We start from the raw sequence: 13,511 nt of genomic DNA on the forward strand, positions 1-13,511 counted from the left end.
GACAATTGTGCATGTATCAAGAGCAAACAAAATACAAGAGGTATCAAACGATTCATTACAAGAGAAAAAGTGACGTGTGCATGTTACAAAAGAGTACAAAATACTCCCCCACTAGTGTGCACCCTGTCTTTCCGCCTCCTGGGTCATTGACATTGCCAATAGCTTAATCGTTAAATAAATGGCATTGTCATTTACAATGCCAATAGCTTAATCGCTCGCAAATGCATGACTTATTGCATTAACGCCCACACAGAGCCACACACACAGTGCCACCCACTGTCATTCATATAGAGCCACCTACACAGAGCCACTCTCACACAGACAGACCCACCCACACATAGAGCCACCGACAAAAAAAGCTATCCATACAGAGCTACACACACACACACACACACACACACACACACACACAGAGCGCTACACACACACACACAGAGCGCTACACACACACAGAGCGCTACACACAGACAGAGCGCCACACACAGACAGAGCGCCACACACACAGAGCGCCACACACACAGAGCGCCACACACACAGAGCGCCACACACACAGAGCGCCACACACACACAGACAGACAGAGCGCCACACACACACACAGACAGAGCGCCACACACACACACAGACAGAGCGCCACACACACAGCCAGACAGAGCGCCACACACACAGCCAGACAGAGCGCCACACACACACACACACACACACACACAGCCAGACAGAGCGCCACACACACACACACACACACAGCCAGACAGAGCGCCACACACACACACAGCCAGAGCGCCACACACACACACACACACACACACAGCCAGACAGAGCGCCACACACACACACAGCCAGACAGCCACACACAGACAGAGCCAGACCGAGCGCCACACACAGACAGAGCCACACACAGACAGAGCCACACACAGACAGAGCCACACATCTTCTCACCTGCACGCACAAAGGAAAGGACAAAAATGCACACAGGCTTCGATCAAACACCTTCCAGATTAACTGCCCAGACTGCAGCAGCACGCACAAAGGAAAGGACAAAAATGCACACAGGCTTCGATCAAACACCTTCCAGATTAACTGCCCAGACTGCAGCAGCACGCCCAGCTTCAGACCCAGCACTTACCCACCAAATACACTTCCGCCACAGAAGCAGCACTGGCTGGTGAGACTAGCCAGCCACCAGGGTAAAACCAGACAGAGCAGATGTTCTGAAGTGGCCACTACCCACAAGACAAGGAAGCCACCAATTTCCAGGACATGAGTCACCAAGACTAACTATTAGTCAGTCAAAGCTCTAGCCTGTAGAAGAGGCAATCCAAAAACCAATTGTAACCCAACCGTGTCCTCTCACAGCCCACACAGCTCTTTCAACCATCGGTTTCTTCGAATCATTACTCCATTGTATGCAGACAATACAGTTACCAACAAGAGTACTACAACTCCCAAAGGTGTGTTTTGGGGGGAGGGGGGTGTAAACAATGCAGATTAATATCCGGGATATATGACACACGCCTTACCAAAAGGTAGTATGGCAACAAGGTACAGCAAATCCAGCACGTAATAACTACCTCAACAAAAATCGCTTGATATCCAAACGAAACCAGTCACCCACGAGGGAAAGGGCACGGCGCCTGCGTCGTTTACAGTGAGCCATCCAAAGGAACCACTTCTAAGGAGCAATGCAGTAGCCAGACGGACCAGGCAAAGGGAATCTAGAGGGCATCTTTTTTCTGCTGGTCTCAGCATCCACTTGAAGAACAGATGCATATAAACAGGGATTAAAGAGGTTTCAGTGAATGACGGATGTGGTAGAGCCGATGTTAACGGCAAGTCCGTAAATCTGGCCAACGGTGTTACGTAAAAACAAGACTGGCAAATAATGGCAGTTACAACTGACTATTATTGGCAGGGAGGCAGTGGTCATCACACGCACTTTCTTGGCAGGGCGACAGAAAAGCCAAACCCTAGACCATAGGACAAGTTGAGTGGAACATTGTATTTAAACTGCCTCTGATAAGGCAAACTACTCAGCAAACCAAGTATAACTTAGTTATGGATCGCCAATTAACTGGGAAAACGTAGGGGCACAACAATAACATCTCATGCGCACGCTAAACGGATTTGTTTTAATGGTGGGTGGCAGCAACCGGCCCACGGGGAACGGCCACTATGTACCGGTACAGGAGAAGGCACTAAGCGTGCCGTCGCACACTAGGTAGAGACCACACGCGTTGCAAACGGGAAGCAGCGATTCGCCTCCCACAATATCAACACACTTGAACAAACAGGCAGACACACGTCTTTGGAGAGGTCCGAGCTTATCTTTTAACGAGGTATACGGAGACTCGCTGCACCACGCCACTTAAATAAATAAAACAAATCAAGAGAGAAGTGCGATTAATGCAAATAGAGCACAACGGCAAGCTCTCTTTGTAAGTGAGTGGGTGCGGAACTGAAGCAATCAGGGGACTACAATACAACGGGGGTTAAGGTGGGATCGCCCCCGCCACATCGGCTTTTGCACCCGTGCCGGACACCAACAAAAAACAAGCAGCAGACAGCCAAATTAAACCCATTGTTGCTTTAGAACATCGGGAGGTCCCGCCTGACTCGGGTATATTGGCATATATGCTCAGGTTACTAGGATAATGGCGTCTAGGACTTCTCAGACAGAGGGGGCATGCTCTCGGGAACCATGGATGGTCACGAGCCGCTTTTACCTCACTGGGCCGCCGTAGCAATCACACTGCCCGATCAACTGCATTTTCAAAAAGCTTCAGCTGCGGAATCTTCAGCGAGGGAGGAAGCGTTCGTGCATTTGGTAGCGATTAGGGGTCCTTTATAACACGAGGAACGGCTCACCTTCACTGCGGGTGAATAAAAAATGGCGGCCGCAAGCTTCCGAATTTTTGGGAATCGGGGGCCTGGTTTTGTGGTTCTGAGTGACAGACTACGTCACTGTCTAAAGAACAGCAAAACTTACGCCCCGAATCCGAAAGAGACGGGGCTAAATTAGAGTGACGCATCTCTCCTCCAATGGCTGGCCTCCGTTTAGGAAGCCAGCCAATGGAGGAGAGACAGGGCAGGGAGGCGGGTTCCAAAGCGCTACTAAGGGACATTAAATCTCCGACCCCAGACTGCGCAAGCGCAGCCTTTAGGTCCTCGACCTAATAAACACACCACATATGTTCTTTTGCTCTCTATGCCACCCCATGCTAATCAGCCTTGACAATGCTCCTCATGAGAACAGTGCAGCCCAAAATGCCAGGCCATTGGATTCAAGCTTTCCTGGCTGATGAGGTGTGATACCACGAAACCTGTCCCAGGATGCTTATTTCGGCTCCAGGGAGGACCTGGCCTGGTAGTTCTGGCTGGACTGTTTCATGAGGAGTAAGTTCAAGGCTGATTTGCATATGGCTGGGTCCAAACAGGGGCATCATAGTGAGCAAAAGAACAATGGATTCAACCCAGATCTGTGACTGGGGGTGAGTAGTTGAAAAGTTTTCCCACTCCGTCCACCATGTTGTTGTGCTTGCTATGTTCGCTTTAAGTGGCCATGGGTATGCCCAGTGCTATGTTCGCTTTAAGTGGCCATGGGTATGCCCAGGCGTGGGTCCCTTGCTCACTGTGCCACTGTATTCAAGCTAGTCTGTCTGATGAGGGGGCGATACCCCGAAACCAGTCCCAGCGGTCCAGGGAGGACCTGGCATAGCAGATCGGGCTGGACTGTTCCCGTGAGGGGCAGGGTCCAAACTGGGGTGGCATAGTGAGCAAAAGAATGATGGATTCAACCCAGATCTGTGACTGGGGGCGAGTAGTTGAAAAGTTTCAGCACTCCGTCCATCATCTTGTTGTGTTTGCTTAGCTCCTTATGAAATGCCAAATAAAAAGAATTGATTAAACAAAAAAGAAAGAGGTGGTGTCTAACTGCGATGCCATGTTCATGAGATACCTGCAGCTCTCTTTGGGGATGCTGTTAAAAGTAGAAATACTATCTTCATTTAACATATGTTGGGACCATGAATTTACTGTAATAGTTCTGTGCAACCTAGTGCAATGCAAAACTGAAAGAAACACGAATTTTAAAAGGTAATTCTGCTTGCCATATTAGTCCATTAAATGATTGTAATTAACGAATGAATGCAAACACAGGGTAAATTAAATGAAAATGAGAGTCAATCAGAATAAATTAATTTACATTGTAGTGTATTGTAAGTGCATTTACATAGCGCTACCACAGTTTGCTTTTTTCAACCATGCTGTTGCAAAATCCGAAACACATTTAATGTCTTTGAAATGATGGCAGTTAAGAAAGCAGGACTGTAATCATCATAAGCACCAAATGTATTTTTGTGGAAAAATCATCATGGTAAGGTTATTGCATGCACACTGGTGCAGATATGGTACCCCCAGGTCAAACAGGATTACTTTAGAAGCCATCCCAGAGTCATTGGAAGATCATCCAACTACCTTAGAAGTCATTTACACGTTATCAGACATCATCAAGCTCTTGAAGTCATCAGCAAGCTGCAGAAGCTCAGCCTGATGATTTGAGGATGACTTGAAAATGAGTATCTGATGACTTTAGTAGGTGTTATTATTCGTGATGATTTATGGATGACTTATTAGTATCTCCTGACTTCAGAAGGTGTCATTAATCCTGATGATCGGAGGATGACTCGTAAATGACTCTCCGATAACTTTACAAGATGACATTGTTCCTGATGACTTTGGGGTGATTTGAAAATAAGCATCTGAATACTTCAAAGGTACTATTGTGTTTTCAATAAGATGTTTTTGCGTCTGGTGATTTTAACCGCATGCGTGCGGCGGCTTTTTTCAAAAAGCCGCGTTACATGACGAGCTCAGCTCGTCATCAGCGTGCGAGCGGCACAACTCATGACGAGCTCAGCTCATCATGAGCGGGGAAGGGGTTAACAGGAATTGCTTGTCTATTTAAAGAGCACGTCCACCACTTTGGTTTCAGTTTTCCAGAAAAATGCAAACTGTTGGATAATTGCACAATGAATTGCAGATAAACGTCTGACCTCCTGCAGGTGGGAGCCCCAAAACCCAAACACACCCTGAACCCCCAAATTAACCCTTGCACCCCAAAACCCAAACACACCCTGAACCCCAATATTAACTCTTGCACCCCAAAACCCAAACACACCCTAAACCCTAAAATTAACCCTGGCACCCCAAAACCCAAACACACCCTGAACCCCCAAATTAACCCTTGCACCCCAAAACCCAAACACACCCTGAAACCCAATATTAACCCAGGGCTCGACAAATTCACTCGACCGCTCGCATTTGCGAGTGAGATTGATTAAGGACGAGCTATTTTTAGGTCCTACTCGCCCTTTCTGGCGAGTAGGAATACAAACTTGACACTTGATCTCTGCCTCTAAAAGCAGAGGAAATGTGACAAGATAGGAAGATTTAAAGGCATCTTTATTGCTCACAAAGTAAATGAACAATAAAAATGCTTTTAAATCTTGTTCATTTGTCACATTTGCTCAGTTTTCAGAGTTTGAGGTCAAGTTCATTTAAGTTAGGTCGAGGAGATTTTGTAGTTTACTAGACCTGCAGGTCTAGAGCATTTTTTATGATTTGTCGAGCCCTGTAACCCTTGCACCCCAAAACCCAAACTCACTCTAAACCCTAAAATTAACCCTGGCACCCCAAAACCCAAACACACCCTGAACCCCCAAATTAACCTTTGCACCCCAAAACCCAAACGCGCCCTAAACCCTAAAATTAACCCTGGCACCCCAAAACCCAAACACACCCTAAACCCTAAAATTAACCCTGGCACCCCAAAACCCAAACACACACCGAACCCCCAAATTAACCCTTGCACCCCAAACACACCTAAACCCTAAAATTAACCCTGGCACCCCAAAACCCAAACACACCCTGAACCCCCAAATTAACCCTGGCACCCCAAAACCCAAACACACCCTAAACCCTAAAATTAACCCTGGCACCCCAAAACCCAAACACACACCGAACCCCCAAATTAACCCTTGCACCCCAAACACACCTAAACCCTAAAATTAACCCTGGCACCCCAAAACCCAAACACACCCTGAACCCCCAAATTAACCCTGGCACCCCAAAACCCAAACACACCCTGAACCCCCAAATTAACCTTTGCACCCCAAAACCCAAACGCACCCTAAACCCTAAAATTAACCCTGGCACCCCAAAACCCAAACACACCCTAAACCCTAAAATTAACCCTGGCACCCCAAAACCCAAACACACACCGAACTCCCAAATTAACCCTTGCACCCCAAACACACCTAAACCCTAAAATTAACCCTGGCACCCCAAAACCCAAACACACCCTGAACCCCCAAATTAACCCTGGCACCCCAAAACCCAAACACACCCTGAACCCCCAAATTAACCCTTGCACACCAAACCCAAACACACCCTAAACCCTAATATTAACCCTTGTACGCTAAAACCCAAACACACCCTAAACTCTAAAACTAACCCTGGCACCCCAAAACCCAAACACACCCTGAACCCCCAAATTAACCCTTGCTCCCCAAAACCCAAACACACCCTGAACCCTCAAATTAACCCTTGCACCCCAAAACCCAAACACACCCTGAACCCCCAAATTAACCCTTGCACCCCAAAACCCAAACACACCCTGAACCCCCAAATTAACCCTTACACACCAAACCCAAACACACCCTAAACCCTAATATTAACCCTTGTACCCTAAAACCCAAACACACCCTAAACCCTAAAATTAACCCTCGCACCCAAAACCCAAACAAATAAAAGCCCTAAAAACCCCCAAACTGTTTATGAATGCGGAATGCCGGGAGGCGCTGCTGTGATTGCAAATGATACTTTCTGTACCCCCAGGCTACACTTCCTTCGTAGAGTATTTGCATAAACACATAGTTTAGTGGAATGCGATTGTTAGACTCATTAAACAACTGCGGACAGACCTGCTCATGGCCCGAGGAATAGGTCTTGCAAAGGAAAACAAGCTTTGTCGTCATGGTGACTACCGAATTCACTCCATCACAATACTAAAATACATTTTTAAAAAGCACAGCTGCCTCGAACACAATGCCACAATCACCTACTGTAAACCATCAGTCTGCCGGCTGGCTGGGACTCGAACCGCAGGTCCTCAATGGAGAGCAGCTCTCTCACATTTGCCTATACTTAAAGCCGGAGGATTCCTCTTGCAAAAGTCTACGCACATCCGGGAGCGCCGGAAGTAACGTCATAGTTCTGCGGCAAGAACGAAGACCACCGTGAGTGCAATGACCATAAAAGGGACAGATGGGTTGGCATCGGTCTCTTTATTTTTCCAACTCCACTTCCTTCATCGATTCCAGCGTATACTCAGGTAAGTGCTGCAGCTGCTACCAGGGGGTAGATGTTAGTCCATCGGGGCAAGCCCCACGCTATATCTGCACGCGCCCATCCTGGGTCAGAGCCCCCATTCATAGCGCTGCCTTTCTTAAAAAAGAGCAGCATCGATCCTCCGCTCTCGGTCCCAGCTGCTCAATTTCCGTCCCAGACCAGCTTCCTCATTTTTCGGAAAGCACGAGTTTTCATTAAGGGGCCAAATTCAGACGCAGCTCCCTGCATGTGTGTGCTTTGTACGTGTTCCAATGAATGCCTGCGTTGCAACGTGTGTGCATTATGTGTGTTTGATGTTTGTCTGTATCAGCCTGCCTGCTTGTTTAATATGTACCTTTTGTGTTTGAGCATGTGTATTTTTGTGTATGTGTGACGTAGTGCGTGCCTGTGTAAGTTGTGGAAAATTGCAAAAAGCCTTAAAAATGTGTTTTACAGCAAGTTCTTCGCCGTAAGGAAAAATACATTACTGCCCGTGTATTGTAGGTACCATGTTGGTTCCAAGTGCACCTGCGTGTATTCAAGATTCTCGACCAAATGGAACAGTTTTCGATCTACTGAAAAGTTGTCACTCAAAGAAGGCTAAACACATTTATTTATGTGAATACTGTATATTGTTGAGCCTTACTTGTGTCCTTGCAACTTGTAGTGAGCTTTCATTACTAAATGAATGTGCGCTCTATTGTTGAATCCTGGTCACGTTCCCCTAAGCTGTGTAGTGTGCAGACCAGCACATCTTCTAAAACACTGGCAGTTTTCATGGATGCGTTTCAAAGCATAAGGATAAATGCTTCAAATAACTTAGCCGTTGTAATGCTGGTTCCTTATTTTGTTTGCTATTTTTGTAATTGAAAGGGCTGGTTGCCTGTGGCGATTGAGGTTTACGCCCTATTTAGGAAACGTAGTCCGACGCATTCCATCATCTCGCAAAACTGGCTATCATTCTGGTTTCGTTCCATGTGCGTGCAATGTTTTTAACTCGTTTGTATATATTATTGAGACCGGGCCAATTACTTATTCCCTGTTTGCGCCATTCTTGACCGCTAAGATCTCTGTAAAAAAGAAGCCGGTCTTGTTATTCAGGAGCTACTATTTGCACAATTATTGGCCTGGAAAAGCACAGGGTTACTGAGTTGGGAGGAATTCAAATACCTCAAAAAAGAGCATGCTACCGTCCCGGTGATTTACTTTTTACCCAAAGTTCATAAAAATATGGAAAAACCACCGGGGTGGCCCATATTTGCAGCATGCGATGGCCTATTGATAAACCTTTCAAGATATATAGACTTTTTCTTGCAAGAATTTGTTAGGAGTCTTAAATTGTATGTGCAAGACACATGTGACGTTCTGAGGAAGATATAGAATGGAAGTCCTTACATAGTCTGGAGTATCCTAAACTTGGCACAGGGCCTGTATAGTGCACAAGGGGATTTGATGCAGAAAAAAGAAATGGTCTTGTAAAGATCTTCCCCCCACTTATATGTAATTAAAGGTTTTTCACTCACTCAAAAAATGTAGTTATTTGGTAGTGGCTGAGTGTCTCATCAGTGCACAGTCAGACTTACACTCTATTTTGTTATTTAATTCCATCCAAGTGTATATTGTATGTGTTTGTGTATGTAGCCAGTGTAGTATATATACATTATATGTATAGGTGAAGCAGAGTGATAGAGGGACATGGGTTCCATTTAGAAAGCCTCTGGCCTGTACCTGTGCACATGATGGGGATGGCGTTTTCCCAGACTGTGGAAGTGTATTAGGACAGATCCAGGAAGGGGGCGACCTCGGTACTGAAGTGAGGATGAAGGAGACAAGGCTCCTATAGCAATCGATTAGGTCCTTTGCCATGGGGGGTGTTAGACTTGGCATCTTTTGGCGTGTTTCCTCTGAGTTTTTGCTTTCTGCTCTCCCAGTTTTGACTGTTTTTGCTGGTATAACGTTTCTGTGCGCTTTTCGCACTGCTGATCAATGGTAAAACGCTGGTGCTCATGTGGTAAATTGTGTTATGATTGGATGTGTGACTTACTTGTCAGTCCCCAGTAACGAGCACTGCGGGTGCCGGAACTTGTGAGACCAGCGCTACTCATGGGCCTGCTGCACGGATTGTGCCACCCACATACGTAGCCCGAGAAAGGTATAAGTGAAGGAAGTTTGGTAGGCCTGAACTCGGTGTTTAAAGACACAGCCTTTAGCGAGGGTGCCCTTTTGATTCTGAGTTCATAAAGGCCACTTTTAGAAATTGGGTATTTTGCTCGGTCATCGCGTATGCCTCTGCTGGAATGTGGATTGGCTGTCTGTTTTTTGGACGACAGATAGCCAGGGAGCAGAGTGGCTACCCATAGTCTAAGTAGGTCAGGAAAGGGCTAAATAGACCTGGGTTACGACTGGGGAAGAGGGAGATTTCCTTGCACCTTAAAAGGCCTGGCCTGCCTCTGACAAATCCGTCTTCACCTCCTGCCAGGAAGTCCCAGACCCCTGAACTTTAGACCTCATCTGGATCAAGAAGACTGCACAGAAGGAGAGCTGGAGAAACTGCGGTAAGGACCTACCGCTTTGCTGCGTGCTTTGCTGGGCTGACCTGCCGTGGCTGCTTCTGTCTTGGGTAGTGAAAAGCCTGGACTGGACTTTCTGCAACCAAATTGGTGAGACTCTTCAAGGGCTTGAGGTAGAGCTTGCCCCCTGTTTACGAAGTCTCAAGAACCGCAAAGACTTCAGGTTCTTCGACCTGCAGCACTGGGGACTGTGTGTTTTGTGCTGTCACCCGAAGAACGCCACCTGACGACATCTACGACGACCCTGCCGAACCCGTATCCTGAAGGCACTGCAAAGGGCACCGCCACACCGTGACCCTGGTCCCACCAACGACGCCATCACCGAGCCGCTGCACGCTCCGCGACCTGTGGGCACGGCACTCTGCTCCGCCTTGCTTCACGCCAAAGCTTTGGCACCTCAGAGGGCACTGCCGCCACGCCACACCCCGACCGTGGTCTCACCGACTACGCCTGCTGATGCCATCACCGAGCCGCTGCTCGCACCGCAACCTGTGGGCCCGCACTCTGCACCGACTCGCTACACAACAACGCCATGGCCTTCCTGACACCGCCACTTCCCGCCGAAATCGACACCACTGCCTGCACAGTGGTTCGGGGGCACCGCTCATACGTTACACAACGCACCGCCCTCATCCCACCCTGCAACCTTGGCCTACCGACGCTGGCACCATCGACTCTAGTTCGTAAGCCGACAACAGCCCTTCAGCAACGATAACGCCGCTGTTTGCACCGTAACATGCTAGCACCGTGACAAGCTCCGCCTCCATTTCGCACCGCGACCCTGGTCTCACTGATGCCGCCACCGAGCACCTGCTCGCACCGCGTCTTGGGGGCACCGCACGTCGCACCACTGCGCTTCACACCGCAGCATCCGACGCCTGTTGGCGCCAGCGCTCCGGATCCCATCAGAAAGGAGCTCGACCTGCAAAGCGAGTGACTTCAAGGGCCCCATCGCCCTGCATCTCTGAAAGGTACTGTTTATGGGTCTTCCCAACACCGTAGGTAGCCTGCGACCCCACGGTCAGCCAGAACTGTTTTTAGATATGTTGTTCACGATGTTGTGATAGCCCCGGACGGAGCTATCGACATCAAGGAACTATTTTTAAATCATATTTTGATAGGTGACGATTTTGAAGTAAGTATTGTGGATTTTTATCATATTTGGTCTCGTCGTAAGTATTTAAAAATTGGATATTTTTCTAAACTGGTGTGGTGGCATTCTGTAGTGCGTATGCTGTTTTACTGTTGGTTATGTGCAAATGCTTTATACACTGCCTCTAAGATGAGCCTTGCTGCTGGTGCCAAGCTACCAAGGGGGAGAGGGGTTGGCCTAACGGCTAAGGCGCTCGACCTCGGACCTGGGGATCTGGGTTCGAGTCTCGGTAACGACACCAAAAACCCCCTGTGATTCTGGGCAAATCACTTAATCTCCCCGTGCCTAAAATGAAAGTGTGTCCTCATGTAACGTAACTTGGTCTATGTAAAGCGCTCTGATAACTGGTTCGGTTCTAGTTCGCGCTATATAAAACTGCAAAAAAAAAAAGGGGGTGAGCAGGGGTCATTTTAGAAGTGTAACTCCCTTATCCTGACTAGAGTGGTGGTTTCTGCCTGAGTCTGAGCTAGCCAGAAAACCCATTTCTAACAGGGGGCTTTTGACTAGTCACCCAGTAACTCCTTTTAGGTGTAGTATTTTTCACAGACTTGTGAGCTTTCCTGGTATGAATTATTGGTCTCGAATATTAGGACTTTGTCCATGTTATAATAACTCAGAACAATCGATAATACACGTCCTTCTATTTTGTAGATTTTATAGTACTTTGAGGAAAGTTTGGATCGTCCCAGTCCTAAAGGAACTGGGCTTGAGACAGTCACCCTGCATTGCTTGTGCTGCAGCTCCTGGATGATGTACACAGAGCCTGGAGGATAGGCATGTTTTTAAATAAGTACTTCGCCTCAGGATATCTGTTATTTTGTAATTAAGGAGACTAGTATGATTAAGTTTCAATATGAAATCTGATTATGTATTGTGTATAACATTTCATAGAATTTAATGAATTAATTGTTTTTATGTACTTTAATGATTGACTCAAAAAGCAATTGAATAAAGTCTCTTCGATTTTGACTAGTCTTCCTGTAGCACTGCCACTTGGCGAATGTGTGGGTGAAGGGAGCAACAGTCTCTTGTTCAGAATGAAAAGGGTCTACGTAAAATGACTCTTTTGTCTTCTTCCTGGTTCTGTCTTTGTGGCTGTTCACAGCCAGGTGCAGATAGTTCACACCTCTTTGTTCCTCTGTTGTGGGTGCTCCAGCCTGGAGACTACCCTGATGTGAGGCGCAACACCCCACACAAAGGCTGTGTCTGCAGAATAGAGAGGCAATTGAAAACCGAAGCCACCCCAAACCAGTCATCCTGCTTGCAGGTTTCTTAGAAAAAATGCACTTCGTGTTTTTTAGACAGAGTTTTAAGAAGTTAACCATAGATTGAAAGGGACTTTACTTCTTAAGTAAGATGTCTGCAGCGATGGGGGATAGTGGCAGATTTAAATATGTAAATGTCCCAGGAATTCCTTTGTTCCTCCATGAGTCAAAGAAAAATCACCAAATCCATTCCAGTGCCAAACAAACCAAAAGATGACCCCAGGGGCCTCCAACATGCACTTTTGTGGATCTCAGTGAGATCAAAATTATTACTGTTGCTGCATTTCACAGTGCAAAGTAAAATTTGGACAAGTATCTGCTTACGGTGCCATGACCATGAATCAGTGCGACAGTGCAGAAAGTTGACATACCAAATAACCTATGTACATGTGTAGTGAGACCAGCAAATGGCTTTTACTGGTCCAACTTAAACAGTCAGTGTATCTCCCCATTCATCTCCAACTAATTTCACCTACTCTATTCTGCTACATCGATGTAATGTACCTCTTTACTACTAAATTTAACTTTTCTACAACACTCACTTCATTCATACATAATATAGATTTTAGAAATTGCCTCTACTACTACAGTTAGCGTGCTCTCATGCTGCTCCCCCAAAGGCGTCATCACTCGTGCTCTCCAGACATGGTCTCATACTCATCGCACTAAAAATGAATGGGAAGTGGATGTAAAAGGGAGAGGCAAGATGGCGGCTCGGATGAGGCCGTAGCTCGCACCACACCACCGAGGCCCGTAGGTTTAAGAAAGGGACAACATGTGGAGGAAAGACTAAAGAGACTATGTTAAGCCAGACCACACGCGGACTACTCGGGATAAAAAAAAAACAGCGGTCTCAGGAGCCAGGGACATGAACTGTATGGAGTACGGGGGCGAAGTATTGGAGCCTACCTGTTGTGCTCTGGTGCCGCCAGCTTCGCTGCCTCTGCCGAACTTGCAGGGGCGGAGTCTGCGGCTGGCGGCCTACGTCGGGCTGGCGCTCCTCGGCTCGCGCAGGCTGCGAGATATGTTACTGACGTTGAGCAAGTAGGAGTGGAGGAATCTGGTGTAAAAGAGTTAGCAGGCGACTCTGGTGACTCTGGAACAAGGGTTGAGCAGTTGCAACAAACAGAGGGCACCGC

The 13,511-nt window shown here is 47.3% G+C and overlaps 1 protein-coding gene and 1 long non-coding RNA gene across 3 annotated transcripts in view; one reads left to right on the top strand and one right to left on the bottom strand.

Moving 5' to 3' along the window:
- Positions 1 to 7,246, bottom strand: part of CCDC126 (coiled-coil domain containing 126) — a 55,308-nt gene extending 48,062 nt beyond the window's left edge. The window contains exon 1 of the mRNA XM_078663555.1: positions 7,120 to 7,246. The gene's annotated coding sequence lies outside the window, so the exon portion shown is untranslated. The remainder of the gene's footprint in view (positions 1 to 7,119) is intronic.
- A 12-nt stretch (positions 7,247 to 7,258) lies between these two features.
- The window catches only part of LOC144784631 (uncharacterized), a 36,162-nt gene continuing 29,909 nt past the window's right edge, over positions 7,259 to 13,511 (top strand). Inside the window, exon 1 of one of the 2 annotated variants that reach the window (XR_013601688.1) lies at positions 7,259 to 7,388. This is a non-coding gene — a long non-coding RNA (uncharacterized LOC144784631). The remainder of the gene's footprint in view (positions 7,389 to 13,511) is intronic. The other variant, XR_013601689.1, reaches the window with a different exon arrangement.

Source organism: Lissotriton helveticus, chromosome 10 (assembly GCF_964261635.1).
Source record: "Lissotriton helveticus chromosome 10, aLisHel1.1, whole genome shotgun sequence".
Classification (NCBI taxonomy): domain Eukaryota; kingdom Metazoa; phylum Chordata; class Amphibia; order Caudata; family Salamandridae; genus Lissotriton; species Lissotriton helveticus.